Source organism: Ischnura elegans, chromosome 4, assembly GCF_921293095.1.
Source record: "Ischnura elegans chromosome 4, ioIscEleg1.1, whole genome shotgun sequence".
Taxonomy (NCBI): domain Eukaryota; kingdom Metazoa; phylum Arthropoda; class Insecta; order Odonata; family Coenagrionidae; genus Ischnura; species Ischnura elegans.
Genome location: NC_060249.1, coordinates 62,303,781 through 62,319,191, shown reverse-complemented (window position 1 = coordinate 62,319,191; position 15,411 = coordinate 62,303,781). Strand labels below are relative to the sequence as shown.

The following is a 15,411-nucleotide window of genomic DNA, read 5'->3' as shown; positions in this document are numbered from 1 at the left end:
GGTATCATTCGACGACGAAATATGATAATTAGGGCACAGAGAATGTGGATAATTCGATAATATAAATTTATTTTTAATAAACGTCTTATCAGCAGCTTGAGTCGATTATGGTGCTATCTTTATTCAAATTAAAAGATTTGACTTTATTTAGGGCATTTACTTGCTGCAAACCTCGATATGGCGATGACTTAGATTTTCACGACGTCTATCTATGAAGAATATGAGTACTAAGGTGACTTTTTTTTCATGACAACCAAGGCGCACTCAGGATTCAGCCACAACGTCAGCTAATTTCCTAGTTGACGAACAGACAAGTATTGGCGTAGGAGTCAATACCAATCGAAACTTAAGAATTTTTAAATTGAAAGTGTAACAAATTCCTCATCGTCGATTGCAGCAGAACAACGCTAGATAACAAGGCGTAGGGAGACGCACAAGTATTTTTTTCAATTAGAACTGTAATGACCACATGAAGCGATATGGGCTATATGTACAGCGAGTTAAAAAGTTTACGACTGAGACAGCAAATTTCAAAACAAATGCTATATTTTTAAGGAAGGTTTTTGCTTTTATACAGGGCGACCTTAGACGACGACGGAAAAAATGAAGATTATTAGGGTGCAGAGAATGTGACAATTCTAAAAATACTTATTTTTTTTAAATTAACGTTTTCTCAGCGAATTGAGTCGACTGTGGCACTATCTTCAATTAAATTAATTGATTTGGCCTCATTTACTTTCTTTATATAATGGAAACTTCGCAAGTAGAATGTTGAAATTTATTTACGTGCGTATGATATAAGTACTATTGTGAGCTTTTATTTTTATGTAGTACATTATTATGCCATGGCGCATTCAAGTATCTCCAAAGGAGCGTATACTTTAAAAAATTATCTGACTTTTAAATACAAATTGTATTCAGATTCTAAAATATTTATTTTTTAGCAAGGAAATCAAAAATAACTACAGTCGGTCTGTAAACTTCAGGACAATTAGAAGCACACGTTTTAAAATTTTCACGAAAGGGATATTCTTTCACATTAGGATTCTTGTCAGCATAACATTTTTTAACAACACTTTCGGCCCTTTTTAGCACCATTATTATTTAAATAACATATTCTGACTTCAATAATGGTTTTTATTTATTATAATTATTATTATCATTACATATTCCTGCAAGTAGGCTATTGTCTGGTAGTAGCATTGGAACTACACACATGATTAGCAAATCTACCTATCTGATAAAAAAGTAATAACTATTTATCCTTTTTAATTTATTAGTAATTAAGAAATTAAGAAGGGTAACAGTCGTACCGTATCTATGCTCAATGAAATAGTACATGACAGTAAATAATAAAGAGAGAGAGGAAGTAATTTAGAGTACCTTGTATATCTCGAGCGATCCAAATGAAATTCATAATTTTCAATGGCAGAACTGATGCTCTAAACCTAAAGAAGTACGTTCAAATATACAAGCGGTAAATTGGAGCAAATTCCATTTGGTAACAAATATTTTCTAACCCCAAAAAAAGCCAATATGTGCTGTTTTCCGTGGTCCGGGAATAAATAAAAATAATACAAAAAAATAAAAGCAAAGGTCCCGATAACCACAGTATCTTCAGTTCCAAGTTATTTTTTATGTCAGCAAATGAGAGACCGGTCATTTCACGAGGATCCACCGAAGACTTGAAAACCCTCGCGCGCTTCCGACCTCATTGCAGAGGACACTAGGCCCCTGATGCCTTCGCGTAACAAACGAAAGCCTTGCTGACACCGAGGTGGGGTTAATGCGGCATCAAAAATTTAACGAGCTCTGCAGGTAACGTTTGTCACAAAACGTGTATTCAAGGACAGAATCTCGTTTTTGCATGGAAAGTTCCGCAATCACGGGAATCTAAAATGCGGTCTACATTCAAATCGAGTCTCCACACATGCAAACGTGCATCATGGGGTATTTACTTTGGGCACAACACGCTACCAGGTACCGCTTTTAATTATGGCTCGCGAGTGGTGTATTTATTAATGGCAGAAAAAAGAGAGGAGGAGTACAAGTGAGGTCAATTGAGTCAAGAGACCTTAAACAGGATTGCAATTAAAAATAGCGTGGAAGGCCGTGGCTTAGCGAGAAGAAAATGCGATAAATTTGGGTCAAAATCATTTTCCCCTCTCACACTAGTATTGCCAAATATCGCCGAGTTAGAAATTAATTTTTTGAACTCACATACAGTCCTAGTTGAGAAATACCAATTTACTTACAAGGGATAAGGTAATATCTAACAAAATAATCTAGTTATAATTTACTCTCCTGAAAAAGTTTTTGTTTGTATTTAAAATGAGAAACAGGTTAAAAGTTTACTTTTCTAGTGATGACTGTATAATAAAAAAACAAAAATCCGCCTCTTCTGCTGGGCAAGATGTGAGCATAAAATTGTCCAGGCTGATAAAAGTAAAAATCAATTAAGCATACGAGACGATCTTTCAAATACTGGTTATAAATAGTTAAATTTAAACGATAAGGAGGATGAATTTAAATACTGACGACATTTTAACGGCTTATCTGAGTCGATGATATTGAAAGTTTATATGTATTTAGTACCTATGTGAAAATCTTAACGTCTTCCCATCTATGCCATTTAATGTACCTTGCACTTCTCAAGCGGTCCAAATGATAATCATAATTTACAACGGTAAAACTGATGAAAATGCTATGGTAAGCTCAAAATTGGAAGATGATGGTTTTTTAGCTTTCGCAAGACTACCAACATGATGAGAAAATTTTTTTTTCCAAAATTAGTAGACATTAAAGTGAGACCACAATCAACAGAAGACAATGAATAAATGTAACAATTCTCTACTGCATTCACAATCGTACTCAATTGAGAACGATTGACAACTCAAACTTCTAGCTATATTATGCAAATGATAATGTTTGAGTTGACAAGACGTCATTGTCGAGGATATTAATTTTAGGTGCTTACTGCTATTTTTTTGTACTCACATTACTAGAGATATCACGGCTAGCATTGACGTAGAGTAAGATGGTAGAGAGGCATACCTGAAATATAAATAATACCATGTGAAAAAATGCCGTCGCGTAGCGAATATAAGTAAAGTGTTTCGAGGAATAGGGAGGCATGCTAAAATCTGAACTTCAACGCAATTTTTTGATAAATTATGGATTGTATTGAGTGACGTCATGACAAAATGCCAGAACGCGCTTTCCTTAACTTTTTTTAGAAGTGATATATTAATCTGTTTTTTTTATTACAGTTATTATTTGCATTTTGTTACATTTTTTTTGCTTTGATGTCTTTTGCTAACCAGTGCCGATACGGCGTTCCGGCACAATGACACCACTGATTTTATTAGATTTAATGTACCTAACAAAAAGGAAAATCTACCCCAAAAATAAAAAAACGCAATTGGAAAGATGATGAGCAACATATGCGCAGCAAACTTCAATATTTAAAAGAAGACCAGACATTTTACATTGAGATAATATGAGGAATATACTGCTTTTCTACAAGAGTCTTTACGTGCGCAGGGCAAGAGTCGATAGCTTTTGGATTTTCTGCTTCGACAACTCAAGTGGATCGGAAATGATATGTATGTGGCTCGTCCAGGCAATGGTACTAGACGAAGTGATGGGTTAAGAGAGCTAAGTATTCAATTCATTTGTCAGCGCAACTATTCAACTAACTTGGACTGCAGTTGAATTAAAATTTCTCTGGTTTCACACCGGATAAAATTACACAGGCCAACAATGAAAAAACTTTTTTACTGAAAATACCTTATTCTTATGTTTTAAAGTTGCTGAATCCAAATATGATGGTTTCAAAGCTGTATCACCCACCATTTATTCACATTTTACAGTTAAATTTAAGAAATCAAGCAATATTTTTAGAATTTAACAGCATTTTTGTAGTTATAATAAAATTGAGAAAGTAGGTCTAATGAACGTTCTCAAGTTTGCAAACAACATTTTTTTGTTGGCCTATGTTATCAATATCTCCTCCAAACGTTTTGATGAGCCTGATCGTCTTAAGGGATTCGAAAATTCAATGCCATTCCGATCGTACATCGCGATTGTATACAATTAGACCCCTTGCACACACACTGATTTTGGATGGCCGGTAGGATACCGGCCGATATTTTACCGGTGAAGCGCTACTTGCACACACGCCGGATTTTTACCGGTCAGACTATAGCAATGAAGCCCATAGTTGCTATGTTGTTGAGCCGGTGCCGGTGATCCACAGCGGCAATGGCCGGCAGCTAACCGGCTTTTTACGGGTGCCAGTGCGTGGTCGGTCAGTGTGCAATCTCCCATGCCCTCCCACTGAACATTCATATTTATCGGCATAAACATAGGAAGACATCAAGTTTCTGAGCATAATAGTAGCTTCACATTATTGTTACATTAATAAGAACACTGATGCTTACATAAAATGAATTCATGTCACAACAAATGTGAAAATCAATGTAACAGTACTTGGAAACACAGTCATAGTACCGTTTACAATCCAGGATTAAACTGAGTTATCTTAACAAATATCAAATCAAATCATAGCTATCCAAATTAATCAAACTTTAACACAAATTCCTTCTTGTGTCTCATGATGGGTTTACTTTTGATTACATGGCTCTTTGATGGTAGACATTTAAAAATAAGACTGACAAAATTATTATTTATGATTATTATTGTTCACCATTGGAATGCGGACGGCCGATATTTTATTGGCCGTCCAAAATCGGTGTGTGTGCAAGTTACCAATGACTTTATCGTGGGTAGGAGCGGTTGCTCACTCAGAGTTGCCGTGCACGGCGAGACAGCGGCTTATATATGTAAAAAAAAACATTCTGAAAGTCAGAGAGGACTGGCAGCCAATCAGGATACGCTGAGAGAGAAACCACTGCAACCCGCGGTAAAATGCCTGTAAACCTAATGCAAGAAATGAATGGTATTGGATTCCTGAATCCCTAAGGATGGTGGGCGAGTCGCTCGTCGAAACGTTTGAAGGAGAATCTTACTTGGTGTCAAACCAGAGAAATATTCACTCGTTCGCCGGGAAAGGCCAAAAATTATCTCATGGACCGGAATTATAGCGATGTAAAATTATCACAGAACACCACGAACGGACGTGTCAAGATATGGTGGAATCTGTAAGACTGCTGAGGATTCTTCCGGAAAATTGGCAATCATAAATAAAGATAATATCGATAATATATGAGTAGCTGGTAAAGTGTATAACAACGTCGCTAGACATTTCAATTCTTCCTCGTACATTCCCTGATTCCGGAATCCTAAGAAGGCCAATAAACTTAGTGCCGCTATTATGAGGAGTATATTGAAATAGTATGGATTAATAGGAAGATAAAGGATTATCGTTTAAAAAGAACGTAAAAAATTTTGGGTTCCGTCATCATACACGCCGTAGCAGGCAGCCAATTTGGCCGAATTTAGTGTTTTTCCGTGGTCAATATTGCAGTGAGAAAAACGAGAAATGAAAAATTACGAAAATATTTTTAAATATCGATGTTTTTTCTTCGTAAGTAAGCATTCAAATGTTATGTGCATAGAATAACAGAGGCCTCAGACGAATCTGCCCAGACGTCTGCAGCGTAGTTTTTGGTCTAGGTATCCGGGAGCCTTAAGTCATAAAAATAATATTGAAGTTGAGACATGAAGCACCTGAAAAATCACGAAAACTAGAGTCCGTTAGTTGATCAGCAAAGAAAGCGTGCGAAAATTGTGCGAAAATTCCACAAAAAATCATTCGCCTACATCATTTCTCTTTTTCGCACAATTTGTGCATAGCGGGTGACTCCCGCAAAGTTGTCACCGTGGCTAGTCCCGGTATACTTAAAAAAAACTAGAAAAGGAAAGCTTTCTTCGATATTACAGAAGAGAGACGGAAAACTGTGAACTTGCAAGGAAAATCTGAAAATAAATTTCCAACAATTTAGTACATCGACGAAAGATTATATCATGAGATGATATATTTCCCCAAGATATCTGTAGAAACTCCGGATTTTTGTTTGCAATTGAAATCGTAAGATCAAACCTACTCCTCTTTATTAACTGAATGACATCGGCCGCATGGGGGCGATACAAGACAGCGTGGGTAAACAAGTAAAGGGAGATGAGGAAAACTATAAGAGCTACATCTCTGACGTATTAGCAGTTTATTTATGGCTGAGCGCGCCTTTGACTTTCGAGATCTAAGACGGAACGTTTCATAAAACAGGAAAAAAGAGAAAGGAAGAAATGATACAGTTTCAATCGCGGCCCGAAATTGTTTCCGTTATTCGATTCGGCAGTATCTTAATCTTAAACATTGAATTCGGAGAAAAACACTCGCAGAGGGAAGTATAGGGGTGGAAAAATATCCGAATTTCGTAGATCAAGCCTCAAGTATTTCGTAGGTTAAATACTTCTAGATTTTTATTTTATTTATTCCTGTACAACCAAAAACAGCACTATGATGCCAACGTATGCGTTCAACCGAGACTCAAACTCACGACCTCTTGTGTGGCCGGAAAGGACTTTACCCCGCCGTCATCGAGGGCGGCGGTTACTGTACATTGCACAAATAACAAACTGTTATTGAAGAAATCTACGAATATCTAATTTCAATCTATCATAAACTAAAGTTCTCGAATTTCAAACATCGATTAGAAACTTAATGTAGTTGATATCTACACATTCCCATATGTTGTCAACGTTGCTACTATTAATGTAATCGATCTCTATGACTACAGCTTCAGAACAAGTCAGATCAATCTCAGGCGAGGATGGATTTAAAATCGCAATAAGCAGGCCTACAATTCAATAAGATAGGAAATATTCAAATCTCGGATAATTATTTGTATCCGTTAAGGTATTTGCCGTTCGTAAGTTCAGTAACTTATCAAAAACTGTTCGTAACTTGGAGATGATGTGGTGTGCGGTTAATCAGCATCGTCAGCGTGGAAATAGTTTTTTTTTAGAGCAAGGATAAACAATATTTCGAAAGAGACCTGTGAGTAAAAATTCTTCGATGTTAATACGAATACAAAATGAAAATAGAGGAAGAAATTTGAATATCTTTTGAAGAAAAAAAAATTAAAGTGAGAAGGCCACAAAGGAAAAGAATAAGGAGACTTTTACAAAGCCTAATCACCAATATCAGACGTATTACGACAAATGAAAGCAAAAATATCCATTCATGAACTCAGTGAACAATACCAATCAGCTTATTCTAAGATTGAAAATCTGATGTAAACATTTAGAGAAAATTAAGCGAAAAATTACAGATAGTAAAGCAATGAACATGAAAATATTTACGATGGTGAATGTATACAAGCAGAAATAATTATCAAAGCCTCTAATACTTCACTGACGAGGATAACAACGCCACTATACGTAATGAAGCGTTTCATGTTTATAATCTCGTTTCAAAATTAAATATTGTCAAAAAAGTATTAAAAATAGACTGGGAAAAAGCTGGGATAAAATATTTTAGGAAAATAAGTGCAGAAATATATTTATTTAACTTTGTTAAACGATACCAAACAACACATTTCAAACCTCTTTTAAAAAGCCATTCTGAGGAAAAGTATATCAACATTTAAGTAGTAATAGTATTGAATAACAATGTTGAATGTACTAAAAACATAGGCAATGGGAAAGCAAATAAAATATCGACGGCGAAAGAGGAAGATAAAGTCTGAAATTCACGCAATGATTCAGGAAAAAGAAACATTGACTTTGACAGAGTAAAAAGGGACACTCACTTATAATATTGACTTGGAAGCTTTGATCTAAAAATAGATAGGCATAAAAAGTGATAACACGAAGAAAAGAAAAACCCACTTGCAGAAGAGAAGTTTTCATTGGAAAATAAAACGACCCAACCTCTCCATTTCACATAGCTGTCGTCACCGAGTTCACCCATGCAAACAAAACCTTTTGTTCGGGCGACGCCCACGAAATATTCTCTCTGCCTCGATTAAGATAAGGCATGGAACTAAAAATCATTCAAAGCTCCAACACTAATCCCGAAAAGATTAGGATCGCACGGAGTTCCATGAAAAACGAAAACATTTTCGTCTTTCTCACGCTAATTATAATACGCCGGGAACAAAGAATAAAACACACGCCTGCTCTGGTGAGACCACAATGGCTTTCCGCCTCCTCGGATCAAGCTGATCTCCCAAGTGGGTGGACGGACGAGGAGGAAGGAAAAAAAAAGTCCCTTTAAGTCTCCTATCTCCGCTCCCGCGGAAGAAATGGGCGAAGGCAGTCCATTTCCGACGCTCAGACGTTCTGTTTCATTCCACAAATAGAGTGAAACTGGGCGGTATCGAGGGAAGAGAATTCATTCGCTTGCTCCACGAGGAAAAAGCTCGCCACTGCCACTCAATCCCTCCTTCCACGGCAGCGAACCAAAAGGATGCAAAATACCGGGTATTTGTACTAACGTTTAAGTTTTAATTAATTATACCACCGAAATATGAACATGTGCTTTGTATTGAAAATTGGAAAAAATCAGGCCATACTGTCACTCAAGCCCTCCTTCCACTGCTGCGAACCACAGTGCTGCGAAATACCGGGGTATTTTGTACTTTATTTTAAGTTTTAATTAATTAAACTACCGAAATATGAACATGTGATATGTATTGAAAATTGGAAAAAAGCAGGCCATACTGTCACTCAAGCCCTCCTTCCACTGCTGCGAACTACAATGATGCAAAATACCGGGTATTTGTACTTACGTTTAAGTTTTAATTAATTATACCACCGAAATATGAACACGTGCTATGTATTGAAAATTGGAAAAAAGCAGGCCACACTGTCACTCAAGCCCTCCTTCCACTGCTGCGAACCACAGTGATGAGAAATACCGGGGTATTTTGTACTTAAAATAAAGTTTTAATTAGTAATTATACGACTGTACTTTAAACATGTCTAAAATGTTTTTGGCGGGTAATTTTTTAAAACTATTTTTGTTCCATAACTGCATTGTATCCTTTGTTAATCAAAGGAATAGGAAAGTCGAGTCACACCTTAACAGCAACAGTATTTATTTCAAGAATATAGTCCTTCGGTCTTTGGATTCAACATATGTTACAACTATGAAAAACATGCTCAGTGTGAAATTGAACTTCCAAAGAGTAGCACGGCCTTGAAGATGAGAGACAAGTTGTCTCTCGAAACGTCGGCTTATATGAAAGAATCAACCTGGCTGAGAACCCGAGAAAAAAATCATCGATAGTATTCACCAGGAAAAATTAAAATCGTTTACGCTCTCACCCAGTTAAAAAATTACACGGTTACATTTCCAAAATGAACGGAAGACCATTAAAGAAATTCTCTAGATTCCTTTACCCTATATTTTATATATAAAAAAATAAAAGCGTCAAATTAACCTCGAGGGTGAGTTCTTTGATATGCCAATTAAAAATACATCTTAATCCAATGGCCCAAAGCGCAAAAGTTACATTAATATCCCCCTCCGTCGTTGTTATCTGCGGTTTAAGTAACCCCTTTCCCTTATATGTATGTAACATCGTTTTGGTTCCAATCCCCAACTTCTCTTCGCACGTCTCGCCTGCCACTGATGGTCTCATCTTACACGCGAAATCGTGCTTTGGCCGTCTATCAATTTAGCCTCGAAAACTCTTCCAAACAGTAACTCCTCTCAGTGCCTACACTCCTCTCATACTACTAACCCTGGAGGTCTATTCTATCTCTGTATTTCACGTTGTTTCCTAGGCAAGTCGTCAGTTTCTCAAGAAAAAAGCTCAGATTAACCATATGCAAGAGGGGTTATAGGGTACTGCACACGGGACCAAGACTGAAATGGCAAAATGGCGAGATCATCCGATTGGAGACAAGGATCTGAATGGATTACCACTGGGGCGCAGCTAGGAGTTAAGTCTATGGGGGGTTTTAGGTACAACTAATACTGAAGGGTCTGGGGGGGTATGGAACACCCACCACGGTAAGCGCGTGGTACGGGGGCCCTCCTCCAGAAAATCCTTAAGATAAATGGTTCATAAGGGCGAGTTTTACGGTTTTGTGAATAGTTTGATATGATGAATTGATATTTTTTTTGAGCTATCCGTCCCCCTAATATTAATTACAAAGCTTGCCACATTAAAATATTTTTATAAAACATTTCTCTGAGCTCTGGGGGGTTTATCTCCCCAAACTCCCCCCGCTGCGCCCCTGGATAACTACGATAATATCGTTTGTTTTCATGTTTTTTATTTCGGTTGAAACTCTAATTTCTATTAAATGTAACACTCACGGAAGTATCAGGATTTTATATTAATAAAATATACTTCTAATATTTAATTTTTCTGAAGTCAATATTCCTGCTCTGTTAAATCGAAACTTGAAGCACTTCATTCTTGCTCTATTTTTATTTTAGATTACACTGAAAATTATATTAGCTAAATTCTAAATAAAAAAATAACCCCAAGAAAAGCCTGAGGCAGAAAGTTATACTACCGAAATTTGAACATGTACTATTTGTTGACAATTGGAAAAAGCAAGCCACAGTGTCACTCAATCCCTCCTTCCACGGCTGCGAACCACAGTAATGCAAAATACCGGGGCATTTTGTACTTAAAATAAAATTTTAATTAATAATTATACTACCGTGCTTTAAACATTTCCGGAATTTATATTTAAAATACAGATTACAGTTGAAAATAGCCTATACTAAATGCCCTGAACATTTCAAAATGATAGATTAAATACTAAACAAGGAATACGTCACGAAAAAAGACCAGTCAAACATGGAAGAAAGTTCTTAAGTTCTTGGTTTTGAGAAGAGTTAAATATTTCCAATGGAAAGGGAGAGAGCTGTAGGGGGAGGGTGCAACTTGTCCGTATTATAAGTTCCCCCGGGTGACTGAGACCGTTTCTTGATGGCAACACGACGGAAGCGATACGCCACGTTTTTCCTCGCTAAGCTCTCTCTTTTCATCTTCTCTGGTCGACGGGAATCGATGACGAAAAATTGACAGTTTCCACGTCCCGTCCAAATCCTGATGCAGGTCGCAAGACGAATGAGATCTGTCAAAGTTGTTCGTTCAAAGAGAGCGCCCTCTCCTTCCATCATCGGCGATAATGGAGACCTCTTTCGGGAAATATAGCCCCTCGCTCTCCCATCTCAATTGGGAAAGCGTAAAAATACACGATAGTTTAAAGCTCAAGAATTTTTAAAATACCCCACATAAAATAGCCTACATACATACATAAATAATATTTGTAAAATACGATGATGATAATAACATGCAATGGAGAAATTATTGAATTACAAACCGAAAATAGAAGTGAAAAAGTAAAAATACACAGTTATTTAAAGCTTAAGTAACCGGAAAAATACCTAAAATCCAGGGTTAGTAGATAGTTCAAACCTTATACAAAAATAATAAAACATAAGGGAAAAACCTTTGAAGTACAGGGAAGAGAAGAAATGCGTTCAGTAAACGCAGAGAGAGGGTCATTCCTGAAGGACTGTTCCACTCAAAAAAAAAATCTATACCATCGACCTGTAAGAAGGGATCTGATCACGGATTAAGACAGTTAATGATAACAAACATACTGCATTTTCCTAATTACTCGTTATTTAAAAGAAAGATTTGCGGAAGTTGCCGCCGATTTTAACGTTCACAAATGGCACCTGACTAAAAGGTTGGAAAGAACAGAAAAACTAAGAAACATTCACTGTATTTATCAAGTCGAATTTATAACATTTTAGAAAATATTCCAAGGAATTCTCGCGAAGTCTAACAATACCTTAAGATTTCACCGCGAGCCACGAATTTCGCTTTTCAAGTATCAATTCGTGGCATTTAACAAGGGAAAATTCTCAATCTCGGCGTACCTAATGAGGATTATCATTTTCCTCCCAAAACAAACTCTTCCCCGCTCGGCGACCTTCTCCGCTCATCCCAACCACTCCTCCCGTACCGTATGGGTGAAGAAGAAATCACCCCCTCAGCTAACTCGTCCTCTTCAATCCACTACCTCCCAACGCCCCTCTTTTCCCCTCACAAAGACGAACATTGTCATGCCAGGGCTCCGATATTAAGATGCCTCCTTCCCCTCTCAGAAATTCCAAAACCCCATGACTCCACACTTTACCCACAACTGATGGGCAAATATCCATTTTTTATATCGATTTCGTAGCGATTTACAACCCTAAACATATAAATAAATGAACTTTCTTCGGCCGTAAAAGTAAATCTAAATTAATTCCCCTCGGCCGTATACTTTATTCTCGGCCGGTTTCGGTGGCGGCGGAGTCAAGTCCTTGCCTGCTAATGCAGGGGTCGCGGGTTCGACTCCCGCCTTTGTGGATTTTCTCCCATCCAGGGTATGGATGTATGAACGTGTCTATCAACTTTGTTGTAAGAAAGGACTATATAGTCATAAATTCCGTTGATATATAAAGACGAAATTATTATTATTATTCTTTACAAGGCAAGGTATGAGATTCGGTGGGGATTATGGATTGTGTGGAAGGGAGGCAAAAAAATATTCAGAGAACAAAGTTGAAAATATTAGAATTGAAAATAAAGGAAAAAAACACGTACTAACTAACCAAGCACACATTGCTTGTGAACAAACTTCCGTGTACGTCTCAAGCACGCCCGCACACAGGTTTGTGAAAGTTTCACTCAAGCCCATGACGGCCACTCTCATTGGATGAGGAAAGGGGAGGCTGCTGTGCCTATGGATGATCTATCACTAAGGTGTTTCGTTTACCGCAAAACTTTATCTAATGAATCTATCCTTAAGTATCATATATTTGCACGTATAGGGTCCAATCCTACGGAGGCTTTTAATCCCGTAAACAATTCCAATTTTTCCCCCTATTTTGAAGTTTGATTTCTTCCAACATAAACCGTCGATAGAAGTAGAATCGCACTAGAACAGTACTTCCTATGTCATCCGCGAAATGAAATCTTTATAATTAAAATAGGGGGCTGAGGATACGTGACCAATACCAACCTCGGTTCGAGCTGTTTTATTTTTAACATGAAGAGACGAGGATGAAAACGATGATGAGTGAGAAGTAATGGAATCAGGAAACTGCGCTGGATTTGTACCAAAAATCAAAATCACATCATCAATTTTTCAGTTGCTCTAAAGGATACCACCAGCGTCTGCTTTTCATTGGACGATGGAAATGATAGTCCGAACTACCGACATAACCAAACGATGACCGTTCCCCTTTCAAAATTATTTCGTTATTCCCTCATTATTTATGTCTTAATACCTTGAAAACTGTATCCGTATTAACAATCGCTCTTTAAGGGGTTTTGGCTGAGGTTAGCTAAAAGATGCTTCGAAAATAGAAAATTGGACGTGCTCAGTCATAAATAAATGTTTGGGATCGCTACCTCTGATGTAGTTCACTGAAAACGGAAATTTTAATACGATCTTCCGAGCTATGAGATAAACTACTCTTCTAAAATTGGGAAGGAAAAAAACGATCATGTAATTATGACTAAAACCACATTGAAATTCCTCTTCCACACACAATTAATCTTTCAGGAACAGACGTTGAAACTGGCGGAACCTGTGGCAGTGCTGACTCTAAATCTTTTTATTTAATTCAAGAAGGCGGCAGGTGTGTGGATTAAATTGATTTTGATTATTGAATTTTGAGCTAATTTTTCATATATTAATGGGAAAAATTCGCGGGCGCTCTAGCCGCTCGTAAAGTTAGTGACGTCATGAGAGATTAGAATTGTGCCCAACAAGATCGTAGCTAAGATAGGGGGAGGTGTTTTTGCGGGAGTCGCATGCTCATTGGGTGGGACCGGCTGGTGGTGCCAAAAAATAAAATCCTGATACGGTTAAGAACTTTGACATTGCGCCCTCTGGAAGTCTTGTAAAGCTGGCATATAACAAAAAAGGAAATGCCTACCTTCCACTTTTCAAAAATTCATTAGAAACGGCAATACAAAAAATATCTGATGAACCTTTGATTCAATAGACTGATTTTGATATAAATTCAATAAATCCGTGCAACAAACTCCGTTATACGTATGATAAATGGAGTCACTAAGAAGTAAATACGATCAAAGTATAAAAAGGTACCCAAAGAAATGAATAATTTAAAATGAATAAACGATTTATAAAAATTAAAACATAATAACACCTAATCAAACAATCATAATAAGATTCTTAAAAACTCAACTTGCGTTACCTAAAAACCTTAAGAGGTTTTGTGCATAAGATATGAACAAAAAACACCATACCAACCACAATCCGGGAAGCGGAAGTAGTGAGGTGGCAGCGGTTAAATATCCCACTCGATGGATTCGAATCCGTCTCTGATGCTCTCCAAGGGTCGATATTCCAAGAGACATTCTGCTTCAAGTATGTACACAATACGAACGATGCAACGTCAAGCCTTTGGTACAATGAGAGTCGGGAATGTTAGAGCAAATATTCCGAACCGGTCGTCATTTAGGCGTCTTCATGTTTTTAGTTAGCTGCCTCTTATTCGGCCTACTACTCTCGCATGCACTTTTCAAAATGCGACCATTACAGCTAAAATCATATCGCTTGATTGGCGTGGTATCACACAGATGTTTTTTAAATTTCCCGGGTATAGTTTGCAGGGAAGACAGCTTTTGGAATAAGCATTAAGGTACGTTTTCGTGGCATCGTTTCGGGCGAAGAGACGTGAAAACGGTATCTTCAGCCAATCAGAAGCCTCGAACCCTTCGCGTGAGTTCGCGGGAGAAGCGTCGTCCGAAGTTGAAATTCGACTTTCGAAACTTTCGACAGGCGAACGCGTTGAAATCGCCAACATGGGTTCTTGCTTGATTCTTGCCTCTGTCAATGAGTTCATTGCATACGTAATTAGAAAGAAATATGCTAACTTAAACAATGTTAGACTTTTTTCTTCTTTTCTTGACCTCTATTACATAATGATCAGTTTTTATTTTTTTAGTTCTTAAGTTTTTGGAGTTTATGCCGAATAATTTTCAGCTATGTTTCTGTTTATTTTTAATCATCCTCTTTTAACCATTATCAGGGCTTAAATGAAAAAAATGATTTTACAATATTGACACATAAATAAAAGGTTACAACCAATAGGTATATTTTTTACAATAATATAATAAATAAATAAATAAATAAATAAAAAGAGGGTAGACACAAGAATTTTGACATCCCTTATTTTCACAGGATTGATTATTTGTGGTAACTAAGTAATTACCAAACTTAAACGATTTTAATTTCTCCTGGTGAATACTATTGATGGATTCTTCTCGGGTTCTCAGCCAGGTTACAGCAATTTTAGATACTACAGATACCGGTACAGAAATATCAAATATATAGCCTGGAAGGATATCTGTTGGAATGGAAGGTAAGGAGAACTTTAATTTCTGATGG

The 15,411-nt window shown here is 37.1% G+C and overlaps 1 protein-coding gene across 2 annotated transcripts in view; it reads right to left on the bottom strand.

Annotated features, from left to right (window-relative positions):
* LOC124157573 (regulator of G-protein signaling 7) overlaps nucleotides 1-15,411 on the bottom strand; it is a 200,921-nt gene that overhangs the window by 61,378 nt on the left and 124,132 nt on the right. Inside the window, exon 1 of one of the 2 annotated variants that reach the window (XM_046532411.1) lies at nucleotides 2,998-3,022. The exons of the other annotated variant lie outside the window; for it this stretch is intronic. The gene's annotated coding sequence lies outside the window, so the exon portion shown is untranslated. Of the gene's footprint in view, nucleotides 1-2,997; nucleotides 3,023-15,411 lie in introns of those variants that run through there. 2 annotated transcript variants of the gene reach the window in all.